Below are 21,111 nucleotides of genomic sequence, written 5' to 3' on the forward strand. Positions count from 1 at the left end.
AACACAAGAATACATCCTCAATTTTCACTTTCATTTTCTTGAACTGGATTGCAGATATCGAAGTTGTGAGGCATTGATCTTGCCATGTCCCAGTTGCTCTGGTACTTTTGATTGTCCTGCCTTCTTCAGTTCCATTTGCTTGTCAATCAGCGAAAAGGCAATAAGATAGGCGTTCAATTTCTTGCATCCTCTAACTTAACTTGCGGCTGACTGGTGATTCAGAAAGAGGAACTGTGTCCAAACTCTCTCTCGCCCGTGAATATTTTTCATTACTTAGCTGTGATGTTAAATTAATAGTATGTGTTTATTTTATACATGTATAATATTTTCACATTTTAATAATATTATTAAAATCTAGTAAATGAAAAATAACTTTTGAAAAATGAAGTTACTTTAAAAAAAAATTGACTTAGTTTTCCCTTTCACTAATTTTTCATTGACTCATTTTTTTGAGTATTCCAAACACTAGAAAATACAAAAAATATTTTTTAAAAAATTAAGCCTTAGGCTCCTTTATTTTCTAAAAATATTTTTCACATTTTCTCTAACGTTTGAAGTACTCAGGAAAAATGGGTCAATAAAACCTGATAAAAAAGGAAAACTAAGTCATTTTTCTCTTTTCAAAAGAAGAAATTCGACAATTTTATTAAAATGCAAAAACACTTATACATATAATAATATAAATACATAGTATTAGTTTAATGCTATGAAAAATATTTTCATAAAAAACATCTTTTTAGAAAATAATTTCCATGGAAAACATTTTCTATATAAAGTTATTTTCTTTGAAACAAAAAAAGCCTTAATAAGAAATTTTTTTTGTTATGCTTCATGCTTAGTATTTACACAATTTTAATATATACAAGTCAAAATAATACTAAATAAATGAAATCTCATAATGCTAAAATAATGCAAATCCCACCGTCCCTCAAGTATGAAATTGCTAAATCAAATGAACTTTATCCCAAGTTTTTTGTTATAAATGTGTTAACCTGTAGTACATACACACAATCAGATCCGTACAAGCAGCTTTCATATTTCTGCCAGTGTAATTTGGTGTACGTTGCATGGAAAAGGTAATTTGGCCTTGCTTCATCTGAAAATGATAATGAATTGGCAATCTAATGCAATTGTAAGCCTTCACATCATGAATCTAAGTTTACCATTATTGTGTGCAGATGGATGCCAGCAGAAGAATACTACTGGAGAAAGAGCTAACCAAAATATAGTTTTTTGAAAAAGCAGTTTTGAAACAAACCCAAATATGCTCTGAGCATTATTTGTTGATTTATTGTGTTGTGTATTAAAATTTAATTGTAAAGGATACTTTGGAAGGACATCCACTTAGCAAAGGAAAAATATTAGCCTCCCATTAAGATGATAGTTGGGTTGCCGCTTGTGCATGACTTGTTGAATTCCTAGGATTTGGATAGCACCTATCAAGTTTGTAGCATCAATATACACATCCATGATTCATCTTGTAAAAGAAAGCAAAGGCATCAAACTGAATATTGGGACCTAAGCCAAACCAATCAATTATTTTATTAATTATCAAGGAAACAAATGATTTCTCCAACCCAAAAAAGAGGTACATGCTGAAGTAAAGAGACTTATCTATGTACTGAGTAGTGAGTACTGACTATTCGAAGAAGCTATTCTTCTGGAATCATTACTTGACCTGCATTTTGTACACCGATCCTTGCAATGTGTTTCCCCATCCTTTTAGTGTAACTCCCCAACAGGCGCCTCATTGAGCCATAGAAAATGGATGAAATCATACAATTTCGCACTTACACTCACCTGCTTGGCATCAAAGAAAACATATTAATAGTTGCATTCATCAAAATTTAGAGATGAAAACTGCTTTGGGCAAGAGAGATTAGCAGTACCTTGTAGGGTGTTGGGTTCAGCCTCCTCATATGATCAGGCCGCATTTGCTCAAGCTGATTGATGCAACGTTTTCTAATTTCCTTAAGAGGAGGCAAATCTTATCTTGCTTTGCCTTCAAGAAACACAAACATTATATCAGACAATCTAAACTAAGTGTAGCCTGTGACAAACTGTTACCAGAAAAAGCGCTGGTGACGCTTCCTATAATAGGCTAATGTTGATGAACTCTACCCTAATTGCTACTAGATCTAGAAAATAATAATTTCAACTTATGCACGTGTTGTTTGAAGATGCAACTGGTCAAAACAATTGGTTCAACAATGGTCATCTCCAAATGCATTGCTTCATATCATAAAAACCCCACCTGAGCTCCCAGGCCAATAACACTTTAGAAGCTCCTCAACCTTCTGTGGAACCACATATGCTCTCTTGGATTCATTAAAAGGATAACGACAAAATATCCGTTCTCCCACCTGAAAGTTCAGATGACAATGAAAATGAGGCCCTTTTCATAATTTCAATCTGGTTACAAGAACAATGGAGCAATCAATGAAAGATGCTCCGCTTTCAGCATTCTCTGAGAAAATCAAAATTTTCTAGAAAGCTTAACCAGTGAACAGAAAGACTTGCCTGACAATTTATTGATTGATGAAATTACCTTTGGAGAAGGTTCATTTTCCCCAGTCTAATAGCCCACCAAAGGGTAGCCTTCCTTGCCATACAATCTGTAACACCTTTTTTTACATGGCATAGAAACCTAGTACAGATAACAAGGAAAAACATGAGAATTTAAAAAAAAAAAATTAAGAAAAAGAGTTGCTCCAGGTTTCTTAGAACTATGATAAACCTTAGAAACATCTTCAGAAAGTTTGATGCGAGGTTGATTATGTATCTCAACAAGCTTAAAGAAACAGCCCAAAGCAGCTTGAGTAAAAGAAGTGACAAGATAGGTGCCTATTCCAAATGCATCTACTTCACGACCCTGCAAAATAAATAAAATTAATCCAGTTAAGACATTTAGGCTCAACAACTGCATGCTTTCCTCTTCTTTCTTCTTCTTTCTTTTTGTTGCAAATGAAGTTCTAACATCAATAACAACAGACGATTTCATGTATATTATGATGGAAAACAATGATATTCACTAGAAAAGCACAATTTGTCCACCACCTGTGTTGCTGCACACTGAAAATTCTTATAAATGCTGCAATAAATTAGCAAAGCCAACGAAAGTGGTTCCCAACTAAATGAAAATAGGCAAGATTTCTAATACTTTTGACACAAGTTCAGCAATTTGACATTTTATATGTTAAGTACCACAACACTTCTCAAATACAAAAGAGTGTAAACAGGATGAGGGTGAAAAAAAAATTGCAATTTCCAGGCATGAAGAATTTCATTAAAAAAAAGAAAAAAAAGGAGACTTGGATGATTTTGGTTTCAAAGGGATGATTGCAAGACACATTAAGGTGATCGACCCATCAGTGCCTACAGTAGTCAATAACAACTAGCTTTCGCTAATAGCAGGACACATTAAGGTATCCAACATGTTTTTATGTAATTCTATATTCAATTTATTGATAAAGGTCAAATATGATAAACCTGTTATCTTCAATCATGAAGTATCAACTGAACACAAGTTTATTTTCATTTTTTTCTAGAATATTATCTCTGTCAAATATTTCTATTATCTCATTTTCTTTAGTTCAACAAAGTGAGAGTGGAATACTGAGAGATGAGCATCTCCATATAGAAAGCAACCGAGTTGTCAGAAACTTGTGGTCAGAAGAGATATTGTTATTGCTTAGCGCCACATACTATATATCAGTAAACACAATCACAAATTTCAAGACTGAAACCATTGTTATATCAACAAACACATGCAATGCTTAAAGCACCTTTGGGTTAGAATAGTTACCTGTTTGTTTAAAGCATCTAAAGTTTCCTCGTTGAGATCATTACTAGCAATAATACTCATCTTTCCAAAACCAGGCACTCCAAATTCCTACTCAATGGCACAAAAGAACTTCCGGGCCTCGCATGACAAATATGCTAGGTCACCAGAGTCCAGCCTAATGCCCACTGCTTTGTAGCTGCACAGAACACCATCTAACTCTCTAATGAAAACTGAGTGCAATTAAATGCTTAATCATATGGACAAGATTACAGATGTTACAAGTCATTGGAATGCTATGAAGATAAAATAAAGAAATCTGAATTTAAAACTAATGTCACAATGGGCAAAGATTAATGATTTGTGAAATATGTAATGTGTATAAAGGGATGTTTTCAAAACAAAACATTAGCAATAGCAGATTAAGTATCACATTATCAAATTATGCAAAGTTGATGTGTCACAATCATGGTTTTAAATAACAGTCATTACATTACATAACGGCAATTATTTAAAGGTTTTTTGGCTTACCGTTATCGTTACCACCATTATTTCACGGATTTTTAACTTTATAACTATAAAGGCCATGACGGTCTTTATTTAAAGGAAATGGCCGTTACCGACCGTTATGCAACAGTCGTAACAACCGTTACTTTTCCAACTAAGAATTCTTGATTTTTTGTTACCTCTTTCATGTCAAATGCAATAGAGGGAACCATTTTTTTTTCCCAAAAAAAACTATTTTAGCTCATATATTTCAGTACCTTTTCATTATCTCTAGGCAACAACTAATTTATTTTCTCTTAACTTTCTCTCAATTTTCTCCACAACCAACTCAAGTAAAATCATTCATTTCTCTACAAATTTTTTAGCTCAAGAGCATGGATCATCAAATAGACAAGGTAGTTTTGAAGTAAAGGAGATTGAAGGGTGTGTTATTATTTTTTTATGTTATTAATTTTTGGCTATTTTTGAATTATTTTTAGGTAAATACATAAATAATTAGAAAATAATATAAAAAAGTTTTAACCTTTAATAATATTTGCTAAGTATAAATTTAGGTTTTGGCAAGATAAAACTTAAGGAAAATAAATAATCATGTAATTAACTCTTGAAATTGATTTTCTAAATTAAATAGTAAGTAAGTTTACAACCTAATTACATAGTAAGTAAATTTACAACCTGAGCTAATGATGTCCTAGGATCAAAGCCAAGATAATCAAGAATCTCCTAAACACTCATTTTGGTGATAATAACGTTAGTTATTTACTTAGTTATTTTGGTTTAAATTGATTAATACTAATGCTCTATAAGAATGGTGGATCTAATATCTTTATTTGATATATTTGTGCTTATTATTCAGTTGTATAATTCGGTTATATATTTTAGTTTTAATTATATTTTTGAATATTTATTCATTTCATGAACTTTGTAAATTTTTAAAAAAAATTTGGATAGCGACAAGCTGTTACATTTGTTACAACCGTTACAAGCTTGTTTCTGTTACTCGCAACTGTGACTACGAATGTGGCCACGACCGTAATTTAAAACCATGATCACAATCTTCACACATAAAAATAATTTGAACACTTGAAAGGGTATAAAATTATGCATAGTGGGTTCTTGTCTTAGTAATGGATCTCCTCTTAATGTCTTGTTCACAATGAAGAACTAAACAATGCTTCATATCTATCACTTATGTAAATAATTTTGATTATCATTATCTTCATCACAGTGCTGATGAGCATCAATTGAGAGATAGTCACCAAGGTGAAAGTAAGGATTAAGAAAATGTTCAACCCTGTGATCATCTAAACAAAAGATACCATTACATTGTAAAAATGCAAATAAAGTACAGATTTACCCCAGATCACTGAGTGCTAGAGCCACAGCATAAAAATTGGGAATTCTACTCCTCATACCCTGGTAAAATAGATGTTGACAGAGTGGAGCAAATGCCATGGTTAACAGCAACAAAACTGTCCTTAATTAGGAATACCACCTGGACTAAATAACAAACAGCATACACACAAACAGAGGGGTAGAGAAATGACAATATATATCCATATGCACTATATACAGTTTCAACTACATTTATGGCAGTCACATTACTGCTGCAGGGATGTTAATGCCTAACAAAACAAGGTTTTGAAGTAGCATACAAGCATTTTGATCATATAAATTTCATAAGAAATTTCAGTTTTACAATTGAGCTTCTCTTTCCTCATGACTTCTGTCTTTTCAGCATTTGAAGTTACATGTATCAAAATTAATTTTTTCAGCTACAAAATAGGAATCTAAGAGTGAAATATGCTTTTTTGTGCATGTGTGATTGCAAGAGAACAAAAAGTTAAGGCAAGCAGGTCCCATCCGCAATGAAGAAGAATAAGCCAATATGAAAAATGTTCACTCACATCATATGTGTCTACAAGAGCTAGAAAATTATTAGGGAATGCCATGGCATATGAGGTGAAAGCTGCAAGCTCGCTTTGATTGGTCTCACCAAAAGTGCCACATAATGAATTTGACCACTGCATAACATGAAAAATATTAAAAAACTGAAAAATAAGGCAAATCAAAGGATTAAAAAAGAAAGAAAAATGATAAACAAGTGAAATATGACATTTGAACTTTCAGGATCAAGCCATTATTCACATAATTAGCAGCAAATAAAAATATGAAAACATCTGTATTGATGGTCTATAAGAAAAGTGGATTAAGGTGGTTTAACACAAATATCTTGAAATGTGCACATATAATTTCTAGCAAAAAAGAATGACAAGACATCTCTTTTTTGAACTTCAATCAAAATTGAACCACATTCTTGTCTTTCTTTACAAGAAGATCCTTACATGTTCTACTCCCTGAAATTGTCTTGAAATTAATGCAAGAGCCCCATTGCCATCACAATTTCTTACTATCTAAGAAAACTTGCTAAACCATGTTCAGAGAATTCCAGACCATATATGTCCTTACTTGCATATGGCATGTCATGCATTATATCAAGAGTTCTATGGTGTGCATTTGTAAGGACTAAGGCAAAGTTAAATTAAGACCATTAGTATGAGAACTTGACATTGTTTGCTACACATTCTAACCATAGTGAAGTACTTGATTTCCCAACATTATTCATGAGAGAGCATGCATGCATCATATGGTGGTGTTGGTGTGCATTCTGCAAACGTTTTTAAGTAGAAATTGCGAGCTAAATTAGTCATCTCGAGACAAACAAAGGTAATGTGGACTGTCTCAACTAATAATATTAATCTAATGGGCCAATGTATGACACCTGAATTTTGTTCAGCCATGTCTGAACCAAACTGACAAAATCCTCACAGCTGCCTGAGCCATCAGAGCTCTGGAGTGATTTTTCTACGATCTCATCTAGGCTCTGCAATAAGGTGATAAATTCGGAATAAATGAGCAACTTAACATCGTGAACTGTTATATACAGTGATGTAAAATTTACATGGTCACACATGATGGCACTTCTTAGATGGCCAAAAGCAATTGTACAAAGATAGATGTCACGAGTTGCTTGTGACGATTAACAACCATATATGAGCTAACAAAAGCGTGGGAAAGTGTTCCACGAAGAGGCATTCCAAAGAACTTCCCAGCTGCAACATTGCTGTCAAAGAATGAAAAGTTGCAGAATTAAACATAGAAAATTAGTCCTGATCAAGAACTTAAAGAATTAGTATATGGCAGTTATCCCCTGGGCAACCTAAAACAATGACAAAAAAACAATGCTTCTTTGCTTTTTTGATTTCTTTTCTTTTTATATTTTCTTTATAGAAGTAAATTAAACAAAAGACCAACCAGAGATTGACAACCCACGCACAAAAGAAATTCTTAAGGATAAAAGATAACTCCTATATGAAAGAACAATTCCAAATTTTACCAATCAAAAAAGAAAAGGAATTCCATATCTGGTGACTTTACATTAGGAAAATCAATGGGATGTGAAACTTCGATGAATCCTCAGATTTTACATTTTCAATATGAAACGAATTGTTAGTTCACATCACCACCACTAAAGATTCATAACATAATTCCAGTTAAGGGTGGCAATTCGGGTTGATAAATCGTGTTCGTGTCATGTCAACACGCGACACGAATACGATTAAGGTCGACAAGAACTCAACACGATTAATAAATCGTGTCAAAAATTTAAACACAAACACGACCCTTCTATTATACGGGTTACACGACACGACACGATTAATATTAAATTATATTAGGTGTATTCAACACGACACGACTCATTTAACATGATTTGACACGACTTAACCCATTTAATACACTACATAAGTGAGTTCATAAGTCATAGTGGGTCAAATGGGTTAGTAGCTCACGGGTCAACACGTGACACGAATATTAAATCGTGTCATAAACATGTCAAGTCGGGTTAGCGGATTAATCCGTGATACGACACGATTATAACCGTGTCATAAATGGATCGATACGAATTCGACACAAACACGAATAAGCCTAACCTAAACCCTATATTTTCGTGTCGTGTTCGTGTCGTGTTCGCGGGTCGTGTCCAAAATTGCCACCCCTAATTCCGGTGTAGGTTATCCTTACCCTTTCCATTTTGTAATAAACCAAGGTATGTTCCTTGCCTTTGAAAGAAGAAATATTTATTTTTAACATTTTTCCTAATCCAACCTCATATTACCTGAGCCAAGAGCTAGGTCAAATAGTTTTCATTATATTCAAATGTACAATTTTCACTAAAAAACTTTATCGTACTAGACAATCATATTTCAAACAGAACTATTCCCTTGGCATTTTATGATTGGCTTTGATTCAAGAAAGGTCATATGGCTGTTAGTCTTGAAAAATATATAGCTAAGAGTCATTCATCATCATATGAATTAGAACAAACATTAGAAAAACAACACACTACTAAAAGAATCTATCAGAAGGAAGTAAAGATGAATGCATAATGCAACATAATTTCACCAGAAATTACCTTGTTGCATCAAATCCTCCAATATAGCAGTATTTTGATGCCCCTATTCCACCATCAGGTCCCTACAAGTAATAAAAAGGTCCTTTTCATAAACAGAACTTAGTGCAGCACTTATGAATAATTGAATAAAAAAAAATGAAATAACGATTGGCAACCTGAGCCCGTCGAAGCCCAAACTCTAGTAGCATTTTTTATTTTCCAGCAACAAACCAATGCCTTGCTGCATTTGTTGCCGCTAGTGATGCATAATTAAGAAGATTCTGTTATGAGTAAGGAGTAGAGCAGTTAAGGGGTTAGTCCAGTAGTTAATAGAAAGATTCTATGGTACTAGTCTATTGTAATTACTCTCCAGTCAATTGTAATTGTAGGGAGCAGTTATAGGATCCAAAGAAGTATAAATAGAAACTTAATTGTAAAGAGAAGACTATTCAAGATCATTAATAATCAAAGATATCTCTCATCTCTTGAATATTCTCTTTCTCTTCTCATCTACTCTCTTCTTTTTCCTCATTTACTTCTATTCTTTTCTCATCTATTTCTATCTCTCTCTCCCTATTCTTCTGTTTTAGTAAGTGTGCAGGCTGATATGTAACAAATTGGTATCAAAGCCGTTAGATTGGTGGGCGACTACTGAAAATATTTTCATGGGAGTTGCATCTATGGCAGATTATTCTTCTCAAAATACTAGGTTTCTTCTATTCTTCTCTCTTCTTCTCTTCTTCCCTCTAATTCTTCTTCTTCTCTGAAATTCCTTCGTTCTTTCCCTCTATTCTTCTTCCTCTTCTTCTTCTGTTCTTACTTTTCTGATCTATCCTCTTCCTCTCTTCTTCTCCTTTCTTCTATTTCTCTTTCCTTTCCTCTATTCAGATTTCTTTTCTATTCTTCTTTCTTTCTTGAATTCTTGAATCAAATTTCTTTCTTCTGTCAATTTTTGTTTTTTTCTTTAATTTTACACTACTTTCATTTCAAGAAACCTGTTTCTTGAAATTCTTGGAATTTCTAGAGACCTGTTTCTTCCTCCATCTTTTCCCTAATTTCTTCTCTTTATTTTTTCTTGAAATTCTTGAAATCCTTCTTTTTGCATCAACCTTTCTTCCCTAGTTCCAATATCCTACTCAGCCTTCTACAAGATGATCATGGAAGACCATCATTGGGAATAGAAATTACATGATAGGATTATGGAAGTTGTTGAAAGAGGATTAAAAAGGTAGGAAGAATTGTTATTACAAAAATTAGAGAAATATGAGAAGTCATTTCAAGAGAAAATTGACAAAGTGGTAAAAGCAATTCAAGTAGTAAAGGAGAATGTTGCCATCTTTAATAATGAGGATGCAGTCTTTAATAATGAGGATCCACTTTTTGAAAATTCAAGTGAAGAACAAGATGTTTTTGATGAAACTTCCCATAAGAAAGATAAGTGTATTGAGATGGAGCAAGATCAGGATTTTGTTTCTGATTTGTCTAGTGCAATAGAGGAATATGAGGAGGAGAATGATAAAGATGGTGACGACAGGAAACTAGAGTTGACAATGGGGAATGCAGAAGCTAAGCCTAAAATTCTTGCTGCACAAACTTTTGGGGATGTTCCTGAAAACAAGAACGATGAGGAAGCTACAGGAAATGTGGTTACTGGAAGCAAGTGGCAGAATTTTAGGAGCCAAGATGGTGAGTTCAACTGTTGTAATCCTATAAGTCTCATAGAAGATGAATGGGAAATATCAAGAAGGGAAAGGAAGAAAGTTCAGCCATCAAATGGTATTACGACCTTCAAGGAACAAGCATGGAAAATTTTGAGAAGATAAAGAAAAAAAATAATTCTTTGTTCATTAACATTTCATGCTATCACCTGTAACTTTTAGCCAATTCTATGGAACATTTCAACTGAAACATATGATGGAAGTTAACATTTGCTATTCCAAAATTCAAGGAATTAGCTGGCCAGCAAAATATATGGGATTTTCACATTCTGTCAGCTGATGAGAAGGCAGCATCTAAAATTCATATCAATTTCTAGCATTTTCTTCATTCTTGAGGACAAGAATGATGTCAAGTAGTGGGGAATGTTATGAGTAAGGAGTAGAGCAGGTAGGGGGTTAGTCCAGTAGTTAAATAGAAAGATTCTATTGTACTAGTCTTTCATAATTACTCTCCAGTCAATTGTAATTGTGGAGAGCAGTTATAGGATCCAAAGAAGTATAAATAGGAACTTAATTGTAAAGAGAAGACTATCCAAGATCATTATAATCAAAGATATCTCTCATCTCTTAAATATTCTCTCTCTTCTCATCTACTCTCTGCTCTTTTCTCATCTACTTCTATTCTTTTCTCATCTATTTCTATCTCTCTCTCCCTATTCTTCTGTTTTAGTAAGTGTGCAGGCTGATATGTAACAGATTCAGTAATGAAGTTTCCAGCAATTGAACAACCTAAAACAATAAATATAATCATTAAGATCAGTGCAAACTGTTTTACCATACAAGATACAAACAAACCAGAACTAAGACTCCAGTTGTTTGTTTCATGGAAATTATTTTTCCAAAAAAGTTCTTATATTCTCTAATATTTGGAATGCTTGGGAAAATTGGCCTATAGAAAAATAATTTTCTTGGTAAAAGGAAAAAAGAAAGTCATTTCAAAAAAATGAGGAATTCTTGTTTTCAAAACCACGAGTCATTTTCAAGAATTTCACAAACATGAAGAAAGGGAAGAAACCTATGTATGGTACCACGTACTCATTAGTCTATTGACCACTATTGATCCACTTTGGCTATCATCAACCAATGTTGGCAGCCAACAATAAGAACCACGATTATCATTTTTTGCATAATTTTCTCTCATATTCAATTATAAATATAAAAACATTTAAGTCCTTATAGGTTCAAACGTTTTTACAGACTTGTTGAAAGAATATTAATATTTTTAATGTACCCTAACATCAAAAAACAATTTCTAACCAATTTTCAGTATTGCCACTGAATAGCAGAAAAAAGAGTATTTTTCTCAAATGAAAAATTAAATTAAAACACTGAAGCATGACAAACTGCCCAAAAAATTGAGAGAAAAAGCAAGATTGTTATTACTCACGGCAATTAGCCCTTCAATTCGCAGCAGGGGAACCTTTGGGAAGACAACTGACCCCTCTGGCATTGCATACAATTCAACTTCAGAACAGTCAAGTCCTCTAAGATAAACACAGAAGCCATCCTATAATTAACAGTAAAAACTACTTAGCTATTTATCTTTCAGTAGAACTCAAATGAAAGTTCCATTCAAAACAAATATTCCATTAAACAAGGGAGTCTAGAGATGAACTACAATCGGAATAAACTGGTCTCAATTTTATTTACCTCACATGAACCAGGCAAACTTTCATGGATGAAAGAGATCTCATCCTCAGTGAAATTGAAATTAGCAATGAACCTTATGCATTCTTCTAATCCAGCAAAGATTGTATACTCACCACCAAATGGATTCTTCCGAAAATACAAATCAAACCTGCAGAAAACAATACAACAAGCGAAAACTCTCTTTCAAGAAAGCTACTGAACTGAGACTGAGTCTTCATCCTTCCATTTCTAAATTATCCTTATCTACTTTCTTGGAAAACAGAGGTAAACACTTACGCAGCTCGCTCTTGATGCTTGCCGACTTTCCAGTAAGCATAGGCCATGGTGAACTGATAGAGATCCGTTAACAGAGGCGTGACCATGGGGTTCGTTGTGCCGTCCGGCATCCGACCCGAGTCTCCATTCGGACCATTGGCCTTCACCTCCATATTCTCCTCCTAGGCTTGAGTATTCACTAATCGTTTGTGACTTCTGCCCCTTAATTCCCTTTGCTTGCTCAGAGCGCGACAAAGAAGACAGAGCAGGCATAACATAACCTTCCGATTTAGAAAAAACCGTTAAAAACGATATATATATATATATATATATATATATATATATATATATATATATATATATATATTCTATTTTTTCTATGTAAATGGTTAGAGAGACGGAACGGAAATTGGAATCTGAAGATTTTGCGCTTTCCTGTCTCTGACGAGACTCCGGCCTCTCAACGACCATATATTAGTAATGCAAATTTAATTTTTACTTTTATTTAACTTATTAATTATTTTAATTATTGTTTATATATTTTTAAAAATAAGCAAAAAAAATATAAATACTTGAAAAATTATTAGAATAATTTTCATTTGAGAGAAACGATGAAAATGAACAAAAAAGTAAAGAAAAATGGTTTCAATATTTTTATTATATTAATATGTGTGTGATAAATGAATAAAGGCGTCATTTATATATTCTTTTTTTTATATATAATATTAGGATAAATTTTTTAATTTTAGTATTATTTTACCCTTATATTTAAAAAAATAATAATAATAATCTCATATTTTGAATTTTTCTCCGACGAGGTTATTAATCAGAGGTATCATACGGCAAGGACAAATCATGAAGCCCACAATCCAAGAACAAGTTTCTGCCATATTTTCTCATTAACACCATGCACATCAGTAGCAGTTTTCTCTATTTTTTTTTATTATTTGATTTGAATTGAGACATTAAATTGATAATATATAGCATATATTGCTTTAAATGGTCAAATTTTTTTACCAATATTTTAGTATTAGACAGAATTTTAAATATTCTTTTGCAATTAGTTGACGTTCTTTATTTTTCAAATAAATAATGATTAATGATAAATTTTATATTTTATATTTTGATTTAAATAACTTTATTTTTTTCCTATAAATAACTTATACCTTTGATATTTGGGACATATCAATAAAAAAAATAATTAGAAAACGATTTTATTCTTATATTTGGCTCTCAAATTCTTTCTTTAATTTACTATATTTTTATTATTTTTATTCATAATATATCGGTTTCTATTATTAAATTTTTTTTATATTTTTATTGATTCCTGATTTCTTATAATATAAGAAAATTTTTATTGAATCCTCAAAAAATAGTGGCTTATAATAGAATTATGTCATCATGCTTCATACTAATATTTTGATTATCTATAATTTTATTATCATTAGTTTTCTAAAGAATTATTTTTTAATTTTAGTTAAATATCTATATTTTTATGTAAAAATTATTTTTCAGAAGAATCTTGAAGATGGATGGCAAATATGATTACATCAAAAGTTTAATTACAAGTAAAGTTGATTGAAAAAAATAAAGTTATAATATCAAAATTATGAGAACTATTTTTTAAAAAATAGTGTATTTTTAAAATTTATTAGATTATTAGAAAATATGATATTTTATTATATATGCATATATTGTATATTTATTTAAACTTTAAATATATATATTTGTATCTTACATCATACAAATTTATGTAAGGCGTTGATATTTTTATAAAAGAATTATTTTATAAATAATGCATCAAATTAATAAATAAAAAGTTACACTTTATAATAATTTAAAGATGTAATATTTTTAAAAATAATATAATAAAATATTATTTTGAATTATTAATAATAATATAAATTTTATTATTATTAAAATAAAATAATTCAATTCGTTATTAGTAATCTAATATTTTTTTTATTATATTAATTGCAAAAAATACTATATTTATATATTATTTGAAATAAATTATTTTTTCATTAATTTAATATATTTTCTGTAATAAACAAAAGTAAATATCGATTTACATATAGCATGATATAAAATATAAAATTTTTATTTTTTTGTGAATAAAGTAATTTTATTACATTTTAAATAAAATAATTATAAAAACTATTATTAATATATGTATAAAAAGAATTAAATAAAGTATTTTAATTAATTATATCATAAATTAATTAAAAATTACTAGTATAATAGGCAAATTTTTATTCAAATTAAATTAAGGGAGAAATTTGGATGGAAATTAATTTAATAATAATTTATCTTTATTTATGATATAATTAAAAATTAAATTTTAAAAATAAAAATTAACCTGCACATAACATGGCTTTATGCTAGTTTTCATATATAAAACACCAACAAAAATGCCATTGAAAACAACATCTAGTGTTTGAAATTTGCCAAGGGTCCACAATTAAGCTATTCATCTCGTAGAGAAAATTAAAGGATCTAACTCAACTCCAAAAGTTAGGTTAAAGTGAAGAGATTTATCTAAATCTTATATGTAGCATAAAGTCTCAAACCAATATGGGACAACACGCTCTTTTATGCCCAAGCATGAACATCATCTGGAGCATGAAGTTTGCAAGAAACACATCTGCGGGTTTTTCTTTGGTATTCAACAAGGACCAAAGAAGACAAATATAAGAGGTAGAATATGTTAGAAAAAAAATAGAGTACTATGGGAAGGTCATAGGCAATTTCGAAGGAGACAATCAATTGATTTCTTTTCATGTTCTGCTCAGTAAGAATTCGAGTTTGCTTTGCCAAGAATTGGTAGACCAATGTGTAATTAGTTACTAGTTTAACAAGAGAATATAACTGGATTGTTTAAACATAGGAGGAAAGGAAACTAGTTTACCTAGCCTTTGTTAGAATTCACATTTATTGAGTTTATTTATATGAACAACTATAACACCCCTATTTGCATAGCCTGGTATATTTCACTGTTCCGGTGACCGGTGTCGTTTCGGATAATTAAGGGGATTAGAATCACACTTAAGATAACTAGATAAGCCATAAACACAAATAATTAATAATTGCCAATTAGTTAAGTATAAATAAGAAAAACAGAACATAAGAAGTTAAACGAGCCGAGAGTCACAGCGATGGGTGACTTTCTCGGGAAGGAATGCGAAGTCATTTTAAACTCAAATTTCGAACCGTAAAATGTGACACTGTGGTCCTTAGGACCCTTATGAATACAGTGGAAAAGAGAAAATCACGAAAAAAAACTATTAAGTCAGTCAAATAATTAGGTTAGGGAGCTAGAAGAAATATTGAATTATTTACAAATCGGGATAAACCAGTAAGGGGCAATTTGGTCAATTGACCCCAAGAGCTGACTCCTGACCTAACTGTTAAATAAAATAGGAGAAAAGAAAATTTTGGAATCGAGAATTAAATTAAAGAACTAATAAAAAAATAAATAGAAAAAAAAAGGAAAATAAAAAAGTTAAAAAGGTGATGACATCATGCATGATGCCATAAAAATAATAATTAATATATTTAATTAAATTGATTTTTGGTCTTTCATAAGACATAAAAGAAGCATAAAAAAAAAAAAGAAAAAAAAAAGGAGAAAACTTATCTCTCAACCCATCACTCACCCCTCTCTTTCCCTCACCTCTCTCTTTCCCTCACCCTCACTTTCCTCCATTAACAAGCTTTTAAAGCTTGAAAATTTTAGTTCTTCCCCCACAAATTTCAACCCTAAATCTTAAAAAACTTCTAAGTTACCCTAGAAAAGAAGATTGAAGAAGAATAGGAAGGAAGAAAGTGAAGAGTGGGTTAGCTTGGAAATCTTACAAGAGAGGTAAGTTAATTTAATCTTTTTCTTTAGTTTAATTAAGTGAAGTTGAGTTGAAATTTCATATGAAATGGAAGAATTCCATGGAAGTTTATGGAATTGATGTATTTTGATTTAATCAAACATGCCTTCTAGCTTGATTAGTGATGCTTATATGATGTATAGGTTGAGGTTGCCTTGAATTGCTTAGAATTGAGAAGTTGAAAATTTAGGGTTCTTGGCACCTAGGCTTTGGGGAGAAAAATTTGTGAATGAGCCATATGATGTAGTTAACCTTATTTGAGTTGAATAATGGTCATTTGTGACCAATTGAGGTGTGTTAGAAGTGTTTGAACCCAAACCAAATTCAGGTTGAGTGTGGTCATGCTGCTTGCAGCATGACCAAGGTCCCTTTGAGGGACCAAAAATGAAATTTTACAAGTCCAATTGGTATGAGACCAATTGGGAATGAAAATAGACACTAAATGACACAATTTTCATTCAGGAAGCATGCCCAAAAAGTGACCAAAACTTAGTGAACAAATTGACCAAAGTTGGAAAATTGCAGGCTGCCCTGTATAAATTGACCAAATGAACAATGTTTGTTCATTTAGTTATTACTTGATCTAGACTGGTCAAAATGACCTGAAATTTTACCAATGGTTAGATGGTATATATACCTAAAACTTTCATGAAGAACACCAACCCAAATTTTGCCATTAACCCAATCAAATTACTGAGCAAAGTTGAATCACTGAATCTGCAGGACTGCAGATTTACCATATGAACAGTAAAGTTTCAATGGCTATAACTCTCTCTAGAAAACTCCGATTTAAGTGATTCTTGAACCGATGGAAACCTAAGACATAGTAGAACATTTCATATGAAGAAAATTAGACCAAATTATGGACTTAACTTGATCAAATTGCTGAACGAAGTTGGATCAATAAATCTGTCAGAACTAAAATCTACAGCATGAATAGTAACCGTATTTTGGACATAACTTGAGCTAAAAAACTCCAATTAGAGTGATTCAAAAAGGAGAATAAACTTAAGACAATAGGGAACATTTTCTATGAAGAAAGTTTTGTCAAATTCTAACAGTAAAATGATCAATGGAATAGTGAAACCTAAAGCACTAAAACTGAAAATTTTCAATTTTGCTTAAAAGACCTAGAATTTGAATAAACAACCAAAACCAACAAATTTAGTGACCAAAATGTGGTATGTGGGTGAAGTTTGAATTCCCATACCTATTAAGCCTTAGAAAGTCAACAATTTGACTTGAATAGTATAGTGAATAGTAACCCCGAAACACAAAATTTCAAGAACGTCGAGTTTAGCACGTTAGAGCTAAGTAAAAGTAAAGTTAAATTTATTTTTGGATTTATGCTAAGTTATGGTACTGAAATACTGTAAAATTGTGTGTTTCAATTGAAAAGAATACCGGGAAAGAACTCGAGGAACCGAGTCAAGGCCAAGAGGCGACTCGCTTGAGGTTTGTGCACAACATCACTATGCTTTAAAATTCATTGATTAAGTGAATGAAATATGCATTTTACCTTTGCTTTGAATTATTGAAAGTATTGTGACCTTATTTATGATGTTTTGATTTAAATTGTAAAAGTTACTGTGTATATTTGAAATGACAATGTTTAGCAAATTGTTAAGATAAGTTTTGAAACCACAGTGTCATGACCATATATTTGAACACCTCACTAGCACGACTAGTGGGGGTAATTAGTTTTGAATTTTGATTCCTTCTCTGGAGAAGTGTTGAGGTGTGCCAGTAGAAGAGAATGTGAATGGATATCCATATATTTGAGCTAGCTAGCCTTGTGATGTGATTTCTCTTTAGCCTCTGGCTATTGAGATTCTATTTGTTTTGAATGGCATGATCTAACTGTGGGTTTTATGAAATGTGATTTGATACTTCAAAATGAAAGTGTTGGGATTAAAATCTCATTATGCATGAATTGTATTTAATTTTCATGTTCAGTCCAATTTTTGAATAAATGTGATTTAAGTTTTGCATAAAGATTATTTTAGTATGTTGTGCACCACTGAATCCTAGTACTCAGCGATGGCTTTTATTGCTGTCGCAGATATAGAGACTAGAGGAGCAGCAGACTGAGCTGCTGAAGATTGAGAATTTATCAGCTTGGGAGTTATCGGGTATAATTTATACCTTGTCTGTAAATATTTATTTTGATATATGTATTGCACATAAATGTATGGACACGTAAAATGGGTCTTGAGCAGCTTGTACAAAGTTTGTATGAAGTTTGTAATAAAAATTTAGTTTAAATTTCCTTTGATGTAAATTTTGTAATGATGTATATATATAAATTGTTTTGTCTCTAATGAAATATGAATGGAACTATTTTATTTAATTTGAATGAGATGAATTGCTAGTATTTGAGGATTATTGAATTTTGGAAATTGAGAAATGTTGATTGTGGAATCTTGAGATTTGAGATTGATTGAGAATTTGAAGTAGTGGTTGAGAAAAATTTTTAGAAGTGCTTTTATAGATATTTGAAGAACTGTTTTCTCAAAATACAAACAGAACTCTGCCAAAATTTTTATAAAATTTGCGATAAAATAAAATGGACCAAAAATATTAACTAGTTTTAATTTTAACTAAATGTTTTAAATACTTATTAGAAAATGCTCACCACCTATCAAAAATAAGAAAATTGTTTTAAAATCCCTTGTAGGGTACTTAATGAGTTATCGGTAGGTGAAGTTCAGTAGTTCATTAGGTATTCTACGGGATCATGTTATGCCTTACAGAGGGGTAAAGTGTGACAACAACAACAACTTGGGCTTATCTCACAAATATGGCAATTAGTTTTCTTCCCTGCATCCCAGTGTTGTCAAAGGCGGGAGAGGTGCCCAGGCGAGGTGCTAGGGGAGGTGAGGCACCCTCTATCGCCTTGACTGGAACACCTAGCTGGGCTTTCGAGAGGTGACTCCTCAGGCCGACAAGGTGAGAGGAGACGCCTCATCAATGCAACGGTAACTTTTTTTTATTTTTTTTTATTTTTTAAAAGAAAAACTAATAAAACCCTACCACTTACCTCACGCAAAAAAGCAACAGCACCACTCTTCCTCACGACAGAACAAGTATCTCTCTTTCTCTCTCTCTTTTCTTCTTCTTCTTCTTTCATCCTCTCTTTGACTTTATTTTCTTGGCTCTCTCCCTCTCCTCTTCTTCTTCTTTCCTTGGTAGAGTAGCAGTTGTTTTCCCCTCTCCTCCACCTTCTCTCTTCCTGGGTATTATTAATTAGTTATTTATTTATTGTTAATTTAATTATTTTACTTTTTATTCTTGTTAATTAATTGTTTAAATTTTATGGGTATTGTTAAATTGATTATTTTACTTTGTATTCTTATTTAATTAGTTGATTAATTAACATGGGTATTTTTATTGTTGGTAATTAGTTTAATTTTTACTTGTTATTCTTGTTAATTTGATTGGTATTGCTTTTTGTCTTGTTAATTAGATATTAGTTGCTAATTAGTTGTTTATTTTATATGGGTATCATTAATTTATTGTTAATTTGGTTATTTTACTTTTTGTTCTTGTTAATTAATTGTTTAATTTATATGGGCATTGTTAATTTATTATTAATTAGTTTACTACATTACTTTTCACTTGTCATTCTTGTTAATTAATTGTTTAATTTATATTGGGTATTGTTAATTTGTTGTTAGTTTATATATTTTTTATTCTTGTTAATTTTTTTGTTAGATTATAGATGAGTGATAAGGGTAATACATTTGGATCTTCTATTAACAGTAGAAGAACGGACCCAGGATGGGCACATGTAATTCAAGTTAGTGAAAATAATACCAATGATCTTCAACGCATGAACTGTATGAAAGTTTATAAAGAGAGAGTTAATAGAATCAAGTAATACCTTGCTAGAGGTTACAAAAATGTAGCTCGGTATCCAAAATATCTAGAAGATGTAAGGAATCAAATGCAGAAATTCATTGCTAAAAAAAGAGAGCAGAAATCAATTGTGAATATGGAAAGACACCTGAATTTGATGATGTTGAAATACTGGGATTAGAAGAAAATGAGGAAGAGGGAGAGCTGACGAAAGAAATTGATAGTGAAAAACGAAGGCAAATAATTAATATTGGTGGCACTGATACTAGTGCTTTAAAAAAACTAAAAGTTCTACCACTACAAAGCAGTAGAGGGCATATTGACGGTTATTTTTCCCCTAAATCAGCTGTTATGTGAAAAAATATTAGGTAAACTATTATTGATGAAAATAATCCAGCTAAGAAGGAGTTAAGGGAGCGTGCTTGTATTGCCATAGCACGATGAATGTATGATATGGGAATAAACGGGGAAATGATTTGAGCAATTGAAAATTATGGGAGGGAAATAAAAACGCTAAGTTTTCATGAGGTTAGAGTTCGGTTACTTAACAAGAAAGTGCATACCATAAATGCTCTTCTTGAGTCTCATAAAGAAGAATGGGAGAATTATGGATGTTCATTGATGTGCGATGGATTGATAGATATAAAAGGAAGAACCTTGATTAATTTCTTGGTTAATAGTCCAAAGGGAAGCATATTTATTAAATTAGTTGATGCAAGTAATGAATGAAAGACAGCGACATTGTTGGCTAGTTTGATTGAAAAAGAATTGATGAAAATTGATCCTGAAAAAGTGGTTCAAGTGGTTACAGATATTTTCTATTAATGAAAAAAAATATCATTTTATTTTTATTATCAATGAAATGAATTATCTACTTGTTTATGATAGGGAGAATGTTGAAAGCAAATTTTTCTCATCTATACTGGACTCCATGTGCAGTCCATTGTATAGATTTAATGTTGGAGTATATTTTTAAGATCTGTGTTTTCAAAGAAATATTCCGCAAAATTA

At 31.5% G+C, this 21,111-nt stretch overlaps 1 pseudogene; it reads right to left on the bottom strand.

Annotated features, from left to right (window-relative positions):
• Positions 1 to 1,447: 1,447 nt before the first annotated feature.
• LOC110673696 (nicotinate phosphoribosyltransferase 1-like) lies at positions 1,448 to 12,669 on the bottom strand (annotated as a pseudogene).
• Between the last annotated feature and the right edge of the window lie 8,442 nt (positions 12,670 to 21,111).

Source organism: Hevea brasiliensis, chromosome 7 (genome assembly GCF_030052815.1).
Source record: "Hevea brasiliensis isolate MT/VB/25A 57/8 chromosome 7, ASM3005281v1, whole genome shotgun sequence".
In the NCBI taxonomy this organism is placed as follows: Eukaryota; Viridiplantae; Streptophyta; class Magnoliopsida; order Malpighiales; family Euphorbiaceae; genus Hevea; species Hevea brasiliensis.